Source organism: Mustela lutreola, chromosome 14 (assembly GCF_030435805.1).
Source record: "Mustela lutreola isolate mMusLut2 chromosome 14, mMusLut2.pri, whole genome shotgun sequence".
NCBI classification, from domain to species: domain Eukaryota; kingdom Metazoa; phylum Chordata; class Mammalia; order Carnivora; family Mustelidae; genus Mustela; species Mustela lutreola.
Window position 1 is genome coordinate 38684259 of NC_081303.1, and position 13102 is coordinate 38697360.

A 13102-nucleotide genomic window follows, 5' to 3' on the forward strand; every position below is an offset into this window, starting at 1 on the left:
CACAGTAACTAGATCCAATGCCAAGCAGCCACATATTAAATCATTAAAAATTATTAAGACATCACAGTGGAGACTCATCTGCTCACTCAAACCCAAAGAACTGATCACTAATAATCAAGTCACAGTATTGAGGGACTGACAAAAATTTTCTACAATATGCTGCTGCAGTGACCTTGAGGGGGCAACCATAAAAAAACCCCAATAAAGTCAAAAAGAATCAAGAACCATACAAAGTATGCTATGACCACAGCACTCTGATATGCCAGCCTCACAGCCTGGGCAGCTGGGGGCCAGCAGGCGCTAACGGGAGGCTCTTCACAACAGCTGAGTTCTCTTGTGTTCCATGGGAACAAGTACCCATAGCAGATAATTCTAGAAGTCTGGTTTGTGTTTGACACTGACAGCCTAAGAAAACCTTAGCAGTCTCAGGGAAAGTAACACCTATGCCCAAAACCTATAACTCGGGGATGAAAAGAAAAGACTGAAGAAAAACTGAATTCTTACACCACCCCTGGGGCCGAAACTATTTGAGACCCAACTGTGAACTGGCAGCTACCACCATCAGTATCACCTGCACCAACCAGTTCCTAGAGTAGGAATCTAAGAACCGCTTACCCGTAGCCCCTAACTCTTCATTTCAAAGCAGGCTTTTTGTCTCAGTTTAAAAAGATCGAGAATGTCTAAAATTCTCTTTGCAGCAAATGGAAATGCATTCATCATTACTCCCCATTATCCTTTTCAGCTGGCAATAACATGTGGTTATAAAGCAGAAAAACAAGAAAGAGTCTGGGCGGTGTTGTCAAAGCTCAGATTCCAGCCCTGCCCTGTAGCCGGCTGTAATATGAGAAAGTTCCTGCTTCACATTCCAAAAGAAATTCATTCTTCTGTGATCAGCCCTCTACTTTAACTGCCTCCTTTCTTTGTGTCATTGTTTTTATCCAAATGCAGCAAATATTTTGTAAGCATTTACTAAACTACTTTAAGCTAGAAGCTACATTATGGCACCATCCTTGAAAGAAAGAGTTATCCATAATACCCTGATTGCATTTCATGCAAGTTTAAAGTGGAACACTACTGTGAGTGCGTGGATATTAAGAACAATTCTAGAAGCAACATGCTGCTTTTACTCTCTAGGAAGTGCCTGAGGGTAGATGCCAAATTTAAGGCTCTTTTGAAACACAGCGGAAAACAGTGTACAATCAAAAGCAGATAAGCTTTAGAATTTTAGTTCCACTGTCTGTGTTACAAATTTAGACAAATTACTTGATCTTTCCAAACTTCGGTTTCCTCACCATAAAAGGGAAATATAAATATCTACCTTAAATAAGGTTATTGCGAGGGCTGAATACAATGTCTCCTAAATGCCCTGTGCAGTGCCCAGTATGTAGCATATGATCAATAAATAGAAGCCAGTGTTATTAGAGACATTTTCAACAAGAGGAACACATGTAGTGGTGACTTACACTTTGGGGTGGAAAAAATTCATTATATCAACAGAACTTATTATTACTGTTCTAAAAAGAACAAGTGAAATCATAAGCTTCACAGGAGAACCTGTAACTCAATACCATAAATTAGGAGCACTTAACTTATGGCAAGGTGGAAGACAGGAACCTACAAATTAAGAAGTGAGTTAGGTACATTTCATAAAAAGAGTATTTAAACAACAACAACAAAAAAATGTAATGAGATTATGGAGGAAGGACCTGAAGAAGGAAGAAAGTCATGAAGCAGCTATACTGATATGTCAAGTTGAGAAAGCCCTACCTCTCCCCATTATCATTTCTCCTCTTCTGACTCCTCTAGGGAAGAAACATGTTCTTCAGAAACTGGGAGTCCAAAATAAGGAAGTCTGAAGAGACCAGGTAAACAAGCAATCTCTACATATTAAACCATGTACTAATGCTCAAGGCTGATAGGTTTTTGTTTGGTTCTGCAAATTTCACTTTAAAATCCATATACAATTTAAATAGTGTACCTTAGGAGCAGGTCTATTGATCATCCACACCTTCCTCTGAATTAACATAATCAAATAATTAAGGAAAATTTCACTGGGAGGAGAGGTTAAGGTACTAGAGGGAGAGAGAAATGGGTGATACAGCAGAGCAGGGAACAAAAGAGCCTTAAGGGTTCCAGAGAGACCTATACTCAACAGATGTCCAAGTACCAGCAAGGCTCCTTACAATGAAACTGAACACTCCAGGTTACTCTGTTCTGAACACGAGGGAAACGGCTCCCGGGTCTGGTTCAGAAATAATCACATTGTACAGTTGGAGCCTCATGTCTAGTCATCTCAAATTTTATCCCATACACAAAAAAAAATCTGTTAGACTACTGCCGAGTCTATATCCAGAAATGGTTTTATATCTTAAGATGCAATTATTGGAGAAAATGTCTTTTTAAGGCAGTCCTCTTTGGAGAAGGTATCCACTAAAATACTACATTTTGTTTTCTACTCAAAACCTGAAGGAAATAACCCTTTGAAGAGGAAAGGGAGAAGCTGCTTCAAAATCCTGCACCTTCACTCCCCTTTCCAACTGTATCTTCCTAGTTATAGTCCAAAGGGCAAAAAAAAAAAAAGTAATAAAATTGGAAATAATGCCATAGTTAAGTATACTGTTTCAATTTGATGAAATGAAATCTGCAATTGAAATACAACCCCCCAAAAAAGGGCAGAGCTTATTCAGAAGGACCAAGCCTGTTGACCACAGAGATGAAGTAGCACTATCTATGGTCAGAGATGTGCCCCTGCCTGGAGATATTAAAGCTGAAGTAAGAAACCACATTGAACAGCTGTGGGCTGGCACGAAGTAGCTGGAGTGAGCATGAGCATAAGTAAAGGGGAGAAAGAAGAATCTCTAGTGACAGCTTCTGATTAAGACTCTCAGCCAGCAGCCAGGATACAGTATATAAACGCTACCATTTTTAGTACTACTAGCGCCAGGCATTATGCAAATGAGTGCATGGTGTACATCATCTCCTTTACTCCCTCTACTGGCTATGTGCAGTGGGTATTAATATGCTTATTTTGCAGGTAAGGAAGAAAACGTGGACGATGCCTAAACCCTTGCAACCTTCTAAAGGACCCATTTACTTCCTACAATGTTTTCACAATGCCCCACAGAACCCTTAAAATTCCCTCTTGGAAGGATTTCCAAACTCCACCCTGTGCTTTCTCAGACAACACTTGAGTTCCAACAGCTCCTATTTCTCTACTAACCTCCTCAGGAAAGAAAGCTCTCCCAAGCAACTTCTTCCGAACCACACATTCTCCCCGACTTGAGAGCCTCTGGAATATCCCCTGGGAATCATCCCATGGCTAGCTTGTACTTCCCTGTGAAATCTCTCTAGGTCCCAGGGGTATCCCATGTTACTGTGGCCCTAAGCAGATATGCTATCCACCTGTGCACACCATGGGACACACCCACTTCTCTCTGCCCACCCTTCCCCCAGTGTCACCAAGTGGCCTAAATATCATCTCCATTCTCTGGACTATCAATTCATACTCAATCCCTTAAGTAATGACTCAAAATCACCCTCTCTTCAGAAAAGCCCTTTACTTCTCTGGAATCACTCTCATCACAGAACCATACTGGATTGAAAATCAGATCCGGCTTCTAATGATGGTTCTTTGACTCACTGTGTTACCTGGACAAAATCATCCACCTTCCTGGGACTGGTTTCTCAACCACAAATGAGGAGAATTTGATGAAATAAGCTCAAAACTAATTCCCACCGCTTAAGAATTTTTTTTATGCAAAAAGGCTAGTAACAACTTATAAAAAAAGAGTTATAAAATTCTTAAATTATTCAGGGTACTCCAAATTTTAAAAATTAATACACAATATATAAAAACTATGAAAAACAGAACTTTTACATTTCAAAGGGTGACAAGGTTGATTTAATTGTCCATTTTCTATTCTTTATTTGACACATGAATGAAGACCCAGGTAATCCATTGGAAGCTACTGGTCTATGAATATAGACATTATCCTCATCAGTACTCAGTACCCAGTATTTTTTTTATATATTTTTAATTTATTTATTTGACAGACAGAGATCACAAGTAGGCAGAGAGGCAGGCAGAGAGATGGGGAAGCAGGCTCCCTGGAGAGCAGAGAGCCTGATACGGGGCTCGATCCCAGGACTCCGAGATCATGACCTGAGCGGAAGGCAGAGGCTTTAACCCACTGAACCACCCAGGCGCCCCTACTACCCAGTATTTTAACATACCAAATATGTTTCAAGAACTGTGAAAGTTGGTCTTATGGTCAACCTGGTTGGAAGGTATTTTGTAGATGTGGTTAATATTTCTTCAAGAAGCTGACTTTATATAAAGGAGATTACCCACAATTGTGTGGGTAGGACTCATCTACTTAGCTGTAGGCTTAAGAACAAAAACTGAGGTTTCCCAGAGAAGGAATATCTGCCTCAAGTCTGACAGCATCAATGCTTGCCTGAGGTTCCAGCCTGTCAGCCTGCCCTACAAATTCTGGACTTACTAATCCCTACAACTTCATGAGCCAATTCCTTCAAATAAATCTCTCTCTTTTTTTAAACATTTTATTTTTTTAAGATATTATTTTTTTATTTGACAGACAGAGATCATAAGGAGGCGGAGAGGCAGGCAGAGAAAGGGAAAGGAGGAAGCAGGCCCCCCACTGAGCAGAGAGCCCAATGTGGGGCTCGATCCCAGAACCCCGAGATCATGACCCGAGCCGAAGGCAGAGGCCTAACCCACTGAGCCACCCAGGCGCCCCCAAATAAATCTCTTTTGAAACAAACACACATATATATACTGGCTCTGTTTCTCTGGGGAGCCCAAGACACCAACATACTCAGACTAAGACTGGTATTTTTTTTTCCTTTTTGTTTGTTTTTTAAAGATTTTATTTATTTAACAGAGAGAGACACAGGAAGAGAGGGAAAACAAGCAGGGGGAGTGGAAAAGGGAGAAGCAGGCTCCCCGCTGAGCACAGAGCCCAATATGAAGCTCGATACCAGGACCCTGGGATCATGACCAGAGCAGAACGCAGACACTTAATGACTGAGCCACCCAGGTGCCCTTTTTTTTTTTTTTTTAAAATAAGGGTTAACAGATGTCTGTTTCTTGCAACCTCTTCTTTAAAATATAAAAGCATTTTTTAAATGTTAAAGTATTTTAAATAAGTGCTCAGAGGGTTATTTTTAAGTTAGTACTTCCTGCACAATGCCAACAAACTAGCAATACCACTATCACTGTGCTTTTCTTTACTAAAATACATAGGAGGGAAAAGAACAGTGATATTTCCTACATGGAATTTTTAAGCTCCAAAACTGATTTACGAAGACTGTGAGATTCTATTTTTTTTTTTCTCATTGTCATGGCTTTGAAAGTATTTCCTCACTACCCGTTAGTGTAACATCACTGTGGGGAAAGTCAACCATCAGCTCAATCTCAAACACTGAGGAACCATACCAAATAGAGGTAGACTTTGTCCTACTTGGTGACATTTGCAAAATCAAGCTGAGTATTCTCCAGCTCTAATTTTTATTGTTGATCCCTCAACAGGTGAATCTTCAACTACTAAGGATCTAAGAATCACACACTTAGTGACAGCAGTTCACACACTGGTGCCATTCAAAAAACATTATGATACATGATAACTAGAAACTTGTTCTGTAAAGAGGCCAGTAGTGTTTAGGCCTTGCAGGCCATAAAGTCTCTATGGCCACCACTCACACCTCTGCTGGTGTCGCTCCAAAGCAGTCAATGACAATCCAGAAATGGATAAGCATATCTGTGTTCCAACACAACTTTACCTACTAACATAGGCCATTGTTAGCGGGGTGGGTGGGGGGGGTGTACTTTGCTGACCCCTGCCATATACTCAGAAAATCACCCAGCTGTTAAAGTCCCTGGAGATCACAACATCCCACTTGATGCCAAAATGCCTATAGTTACATCCCTGACAAACAGGTATCTGGTCTCTGTTTAAGTCCCAGTGACTGTCCTGCTCAGGGTAGTTCCCATAATTAGACTCTTCTTCAAGCTAGACAGTGTTTCTCCATGAGGGACACCAAGATTTTAGGATGGGATATTTTCTTGTTGTGTCGGACTGCCCAAAGCACTGTGGGTCATTATGCACCCCTGATTCCTAAACACTAAATGCTAACTACACACACATACATCCCTCACTGTGACAAACAAATACTTTCCCACAGATTTCCAAATCCCCTTGGGTGGAGGTGTTGGCACCCAGTGGGTCAAGATGCACTGAATTGTATCAGCAATGGGAGTATGTGGTAGGCGTCCTTTGCAGCCATTCCTCCTTCAACCTACAGCAGATAGAATAAATCACAGTATTCTTTAATACCAAGCGTGGACTCTGTCTCACATTTTTAACAGTGTTCAAGAATGAATCAGAATCATGATGTTAGCACATATGTGTTGTCCCTAATCTAAAAAGAGTTCTGTATACACACTCTGAAGACAAACTGGCTTCCTCTGATTTTATAAGGCTGAAACATAATACGGTTTAATTTTAAAACCTATGGGGCTTTGTTAAAGTTTGGTTTTGAGAATGGCTGAGGGGCACTGAAGACACCGAGGGCCACTGAAGGTGGACCGAGGTTAGGAGTGCAAGACACGCAGCAGCCCTGGGCACAGCTCAGTTCCGCACCATGAGGTCATCCTGCGTCCTGTCTGAGTGGCAAATAACCCACCAGAAACATATGTGGACAGAAAACCATGCTCCCGATGAGGAGCATGAGCTATGTAGCTATCACCAATCCAAAGCCAGCCCTGACTCCACAAAAGCTTGAAGAGCTAACTATTATAAATGTAAAAGACAAAGCTTAAAGGATAAGCATGTAAGAAAACGGAGACCAAAATAGATCACTACAGGCTCAAATGCTGAACCTCTGAGACCCAGGCAGGATCAAATTTAACAGGAATAAACGTAAAGTCCTGTGGTTCAGTTAAAAAAATAGTTGCACAGGTACGGGGGCCAGACTAACAGATTTCCCATGAAAATTTGGGGGGCTTTGACTTACTAAATGCTTAATATAAGAGCAGGATGTGTCTTCTTAAATGTTAATGTCATTTTGGACTTCAATAATATTGAACATGCAGTAATAGAACCTTACAGTAAGTAATGGTCCTGCCATTTGCTGCCTTAATCTGATATCTAAAATAGTGCAGACAATTATGGAAGCCATATTTTTAAGATACAGCCAACCTAGTGCAGCTAGAATAGTATGATCAGGACGGTAAGAGATCTAGGTAGAGATAGTATTTAACCTGAGAAGACACATTTATCCTTAAATAAGTGACAAAATTTTACATTTCAAAGAGAAAATAGACCTATGTTGCTCTGGATGATATAACTAAAACAAATAGATAAGAACCACAATAGGTAATTTGGATCTATTATAAGTAAAAAAATAATCTTATAACTGGAGCCTCCCAACAATGAACCAAGGCTGATTAGAAAAATGTGAACACCTTGTTACTCTAAGTTTTCCTGCAAGATCCATAAAAAAATCCCTTCCCATAAATCCCAGGAAGGGAAGGGTCATGAAAGTATCCAAATTAGGTAGAAGACTAGATTAAATGACTGCTACCATCTACTCTTCTTCTGCACTTAAAATAATATCATTTCAGGATTAAAGATTAAGTAGAGTCAGTGCTTTCTTCTCTTAACACCAAGTTCAGTTGGTGAAAAGGGAGAACAAGAAAGCCAAATACATCCAAAAATATGTGATATAGAAGGACCTAAAAGCGAGATGCAGTAGAACAGGTGACTCAGGATAAAGGGTATGTGGATTTGAGGTCAGAAGACCAGGGGTTGCATCCTAGATCGAACACAGCCTCATTCCAGAGGATATCGGGTAAGTGACTGACTGAATCTTTCTACAGCTCTCTGACATGGGATACTACCTGTCTTGCCCTAAGGACCAAATGACTAGATAAGAGAAGCACTCTATAAATAACTTACACATAAATGATCAGTCATTCATTATTCTACTTAGAGTCTTCCAAGCTCTGCTCATTGTACTTTAAAAAGGATATGAAAAACCTGGGATCTTGAAACCAACCAACATAAGGTCCTGTGAACAGACTAAAGACATAGAAAGAATATTTTTAGGTACAAATCCTAAAGGTATAAAAATAGTCTTACTTGAGGGATTAACAAGGTATTTATTACAAAATAGGCCAAATGTCCTTAAGAAGGATACTGTTCAGCTGTTTTCAATAACCAAGGACTAGAGATTAAGAGGAGGCAGATTTGGGGCACCCAGGTGTCTCAGTCAGTTGAGTGTCTTGGTTTGACTGAGCCAAAATCCTCTTGGTTTTGCCTCAAGTCATGATCTCAGAGTCCTGAGATCAAGTGGGCAGCAGCTCCTTGCTCAGCAGAGAGTCTGCTTGAAGATTCTCTCCCTCTGCTCCTTCCTCCATGCATGCTCTCTCTCTCTCAATTAAATAAAATAAATCTTAAAAAAAAAAAAAAGAGGCAGACTTGAATGAATGTAAGCAAGATCAGGTATGTCTAAGAAAAACATTTACGTGCTTGTTTTGAGATCAAATGAAAATGTATAAGCCACAAAGCAACAAACAGACATAGGAATTATAACCCCAGTTCAGGATGATAAGACCTTGGAAGAGGCTACAGAGGTCTAGAAATCAAAGCGCACTGGTCATGGACTAGCCAACATTCACCACCCTTCAATGAGGCACATCAGAGTGTCTACCAACATACTTTCTAGCACTAGCATTGGGTGAATTAGAGCCAATAAATTAACTATTTGTTAGGAAAGAAACATAAAGTTAGCAGTTCTATTCAGAAGTATATGTTACATGAGCCTTCTACTGGGGGGACCTGGTTGGCTTGGTCAGAAAAGCACGTGACTCCTGATTTCGGGGTCATGAGTTTAAGCTCATGTTGGGGGTAGAGTTTACTTAAAAAAAAAAAAAAAAAAGTGTTCTTTTTCTCAAGTGATAAAGCAAATGGGGTAAATGGGGTAAAATGTTATTAGGTAAATCCAAATAAAAAGTATACAAGTGGTTCCTTGTACTATTTTTATTTTTGCAACACTATTCAATCACTGTGGAAGAGTCACCACTTAAGTTTAAAATATTGGGTCTTGACTCTGATAGTCCTTATCTGCATAGTAGTTAGCTCTTATGATAAAGTCTAGAACTTGATAATGCATCACTTCCTAGAATCTGCCCTACCTCCTCCACTTTAATTAAGACAAATCTATTCAAATATACTGCCTGGCGTTCTCATCAATCTCCTCGCTTTCTTCTTCTAGATATTGAAAATAAACACCAACGCTAAAATAAACCTCGGTATTTATTTTTTTCATTCACATTTCAACCCTTCCTTCAAGCTTTTCCATGATTCCTAATTACCACGTAAACTTTTGACTTCAAGAGCCTCTGCCAGGTCATTCTCAAGGTGAGAGAAGTAGGAGGGAATCCCTCTTTCTGCCTCCTGCAGGTGATAAAGGACTTATTGTAGGGTACTTTAAAACGATGATAAAGCCACCTAAGTCTTTCTGCTTTTATTATCACCAAGCACCGGCAATTCTAACAATGTCAGGGCTAAGATACTCCCAACCACCAGAGACCGCTCCCACCATCACCTCTTAACACATCAACGGTAATGGTTGCTTCCCCCACATCTTTTATTTTAGTTTTTCTTTTCATTAGGATCTCAAATTAAAGCAAACCAACAAAGAAAAGTAGTAAAAGAGCAAAGACTAATGGCAATCAGAGTATGTTCTAGAATATCTCCGACTATATCACTTTAATAGGAAAGTTCGTGTATAATTTATTGTGATGCCTCAACTCTAAGCAAAACTGAGTCCATTTATATAACCCAACCTATTATGATTTAGCATTAAAACTATTTTTTAAACAATAATAAAGTAAAAAATGGCTCATAGACATAACTAAGTGTCTGGAGAGTTGAAAATTTGCCAAGATTTATGGGATCAGACTCAGGAGAATGAACAAGACTGTACCAATAGGACTTCAGCCCTTTTGGCGACTCTGATCCCCCATGTCACACTGGGGCCAGGTTACCTTAGTCACTGAGAGAAAAGGTCTAACTTGGCAGAAGAAAAAGACAGAAGTCCTTCTAAAAGGGGTTGATTATGCCTCGGCCAATCTTGCTGAGGGCCATGCTTACATTACAGACAAGGCAGCTGGCTGGTAAGTTAGCAGAAAATCAACACTCTCCTTGGACCCTCCTTGTCCAGAAGCAGTATTCCTCAGCAGTAACAAATACTCCTGATTCCATCAAGTGGCAGAAAAGGCCTTTCTAACTAGGGGGTACAGATAACTGAGAGTGGACTATGTAATTATAAAATTGACAATCAGAGAACACAGAACCAAAAAACAACATAGCAAACTACTTCATATATTACAAACAGGTGATGATGGAAAACAACAGAGTGTAAATACATGTATACAAAAACAGACTTGACTTTGGGCTATCAGTGTTTTAGTAGTTCTCCCAAAGCACAGATATGTATTTTACCATAGCAGAAACAAAAAGAAATAATAAATCCATAAGAATAACTAGTAACTTGCTGTACCCTCATAATAAATTTCCACTATTGGTTAAACTGTAAAATGTGTCTAAGTCCTACAGAATAACACATAGATTTATCCATAAAAATCTTAATAATTTACTCAATTAGGACAAAGAACAAAAATTCCAAAGATTATCCAGAACATAGACCAATCAAATTTCAAATATATCATTCAGACATATAACTAGAAACTTGCCATAGAAGGCAAGCTCTTGTGTTTCAAAAACAAGCCTTTCCTCTACCCAAACTAAAGTCTTAAGATCTGCACACTTTTTCAAGTGTTTTACCTCCCAAAAGTTAACGGAAAAGGAGAACACATTTTTTAAACCAAGATTTTATAAAAAATTGAGGACAAGCCTTGTCAGAAAAAGAACATTATCTAATTTAAAGAAATGAGATTGAATTAATATGTATGTATGTAAATATACACAATGGTTAATTCCATAACTATAAAGATCAGTGTCTTTTCATTTTCTAATATGAGAAATTATTCAATATGCTCAATTACATGTTAAAGCATTGTTTATTCCTAAGCATTGCTTTCCAATCATGTCCCTAAATATAAGGAAACCATAACTATGTCACTCAAGCACAGACTTTCAAGTCCATCAAGAGTTTATGCATGTTACTAATATTGTAATCTGAAATCTGGAACAGAGTAGATCTTAACTGTTTTCCCCACCCCCCCAAAAAAAGATGATTAAGTATGTGTGGTGATAATCTGTCATCAGTTCGACTGATGACTATTTATTAATAAATATTTTATACCTCCATAAAACTGGGGTTGTGGAGGAATTTATAAGCTAGCAAGACAGTAAGGCACCAATAAATATAAAATATTCTGGTTTATTTAATTAGTGCAAGTCAGACCACCAAATCAGATCCAAAAATTCCCTGTACCAATACAGTAATTTGCAAAATAAAAAAGTTTAACACTTGAAATAGCAAACACCTGCAACAGGCAAGGGCTCATCAGATCTCACCTCCACCAACCACAGTGGAATGGCTGTCCCTTGCTACCCTGCCCAGTTTGTACACCCGAGGCTCACAGCCAGCTGTCTCCATAATTACACTTACGGGAGACACTACATGATATAGAGTGGGATGCACAAATTCATTGCAGGCAATAAAGCTTATATATAACACAGACAATAGCTGAAATTAATAATGATTACCTCCGTCGAGGTTACAACAAGCCCATACACTTCACTGAACACTAAGGAAAACTGAATGTGTTTAATGTGTACATGACGACAGATCTGGGGTCATTAGTATTTGTTAACACGCTGTCAACTGCAACGTAGTAGAAATGTAAGGTAAGTAAATTCTCAGGAACTAGTGGAAATCGGCTGCAGGGCTCTGTAAAGTTGAGCTTTCTGGTTAAACCGAGCAGGAAGCAATAGGTAACTCGGTGGAAGCGCGTCGGGGAAGCAGAAGGGGAGTGAGTCCCACTGCCGTTGTGAAGGCACATTCAGTAGCTAACCCAGAGCGCTGCCCACTCAGGGAAGACCGCCCAGCAGGACCACGGGTCTCGGGGGCGCCTGGCTGGCGCCGTCAGGGGATGGAGGTCCCAGCCCCACCGCGGGGCAGACGACTACAGGTAGTGCCTGACCTGACGGCTCTGACAAAGACAGCGGCACGAGTGACCGCGGACAGCGGAGAATCCACGTTTTCCCGGGAATGCGAGCTCTCCTCCGGAGACCCGCACTGGGTGAGCACACACACGCCCCGTTAGCCGGCACCACCTGGCACGCGGGTCCCACGAGCTCGGCGTCCAGCAGCGGGCGGCCGGCCACCTGCCCTACGCTCGGAGTCCGCACCCTTCCCGTCTGCGACCCCCGGACGACTGCTGACCCTTGCCGCCAGCTGCGGACGCCGCCCCGCGGTCCGCGTCCTCCGGGCTCCCGCCTTCCGGGACGCATCCCCTGCCCAGGGTCGCCCGCGACCCCCGCCCGGGGCTCTCCCTCACGCCTGTCCTCGGGGTCACCCGCGCCCGCGGCCCCCGACCATGCTCGCCTCCCTCAAGCCCCGGCGCGCCCTCCGGCCGGTGTCCGGCCGCCGCGTCCCTACCCGGTCTCCACGTCCCGCAGCGCGGGGTAGCAGCGGCGGCGACGGGGCCGAGACACCTCCACTGACGAGACGAGCGCCGGAACGCGCCAGCTCGGACGCCAACCCGGAGCCGCTTCCGCCTCCCACCGGAAGGCGTCAGCGGGCGGGACCGGAAGTCCCGCCCCGGCGTGGAGGCGCGGGGTAGGAGAGGCAGGGGCGCTTTGGCGGCCGCCCATCCCCCGGCACTAGCTCGGTGCGCCGCGGTCAAGTCGGAAGGCGTGCGTCGTGGCCCGCGGAGCGCCTGAGCCTGGCGGGAGGCCACCTCACGTCCGCGGGCTGACCGGGAGCGGGGTGACGGGAGCGGGCTACGAGCTGAAGGCCGGAGGAGGCGGGAGTGCATGCCGGGGAGAGGGGCGCCGGACACAGCTCGGCCGCGTGGGGGAGCCGAGGGTGGGGCGCGGGGGACTGC

The 13102-nt window shown here is 42.2% G+C and overlaps 1 protein-coding gene and 1 pseudogene across 5 annotated transcripts in view; both read right to left on the minus strand.

Annotated features, from left to right (window-relative positions):
• Nucleotides 1-12744, minus strand: part of LOC131815053 (transcription factor SOX-2-like) — a 51180-nt pseudogene extending 38436 nt beyond the window's left edge.
• DISP1 (dispatched RND transporter family member 1) overlaps nucleotides 1-12774 on the minus strand; it is a 174715-nt gene extending 161941 nt beyond the window's left edge. For all 5 annotated transcript variants that reach the window (XM_059146647.1, XM_059146640.1, XM_059146644.1 and 2 more), the window contains exon 1: nucleotides 12655-12774. The gene's annotated coding sequence lies outside the window, so the exon portion shown is untranslated. The remainder of the gene's footprint in view (nucleotides 1-12654) is intronic.
• Nucleotides 12775-13102: the final 328 nt, after the last annotated feature.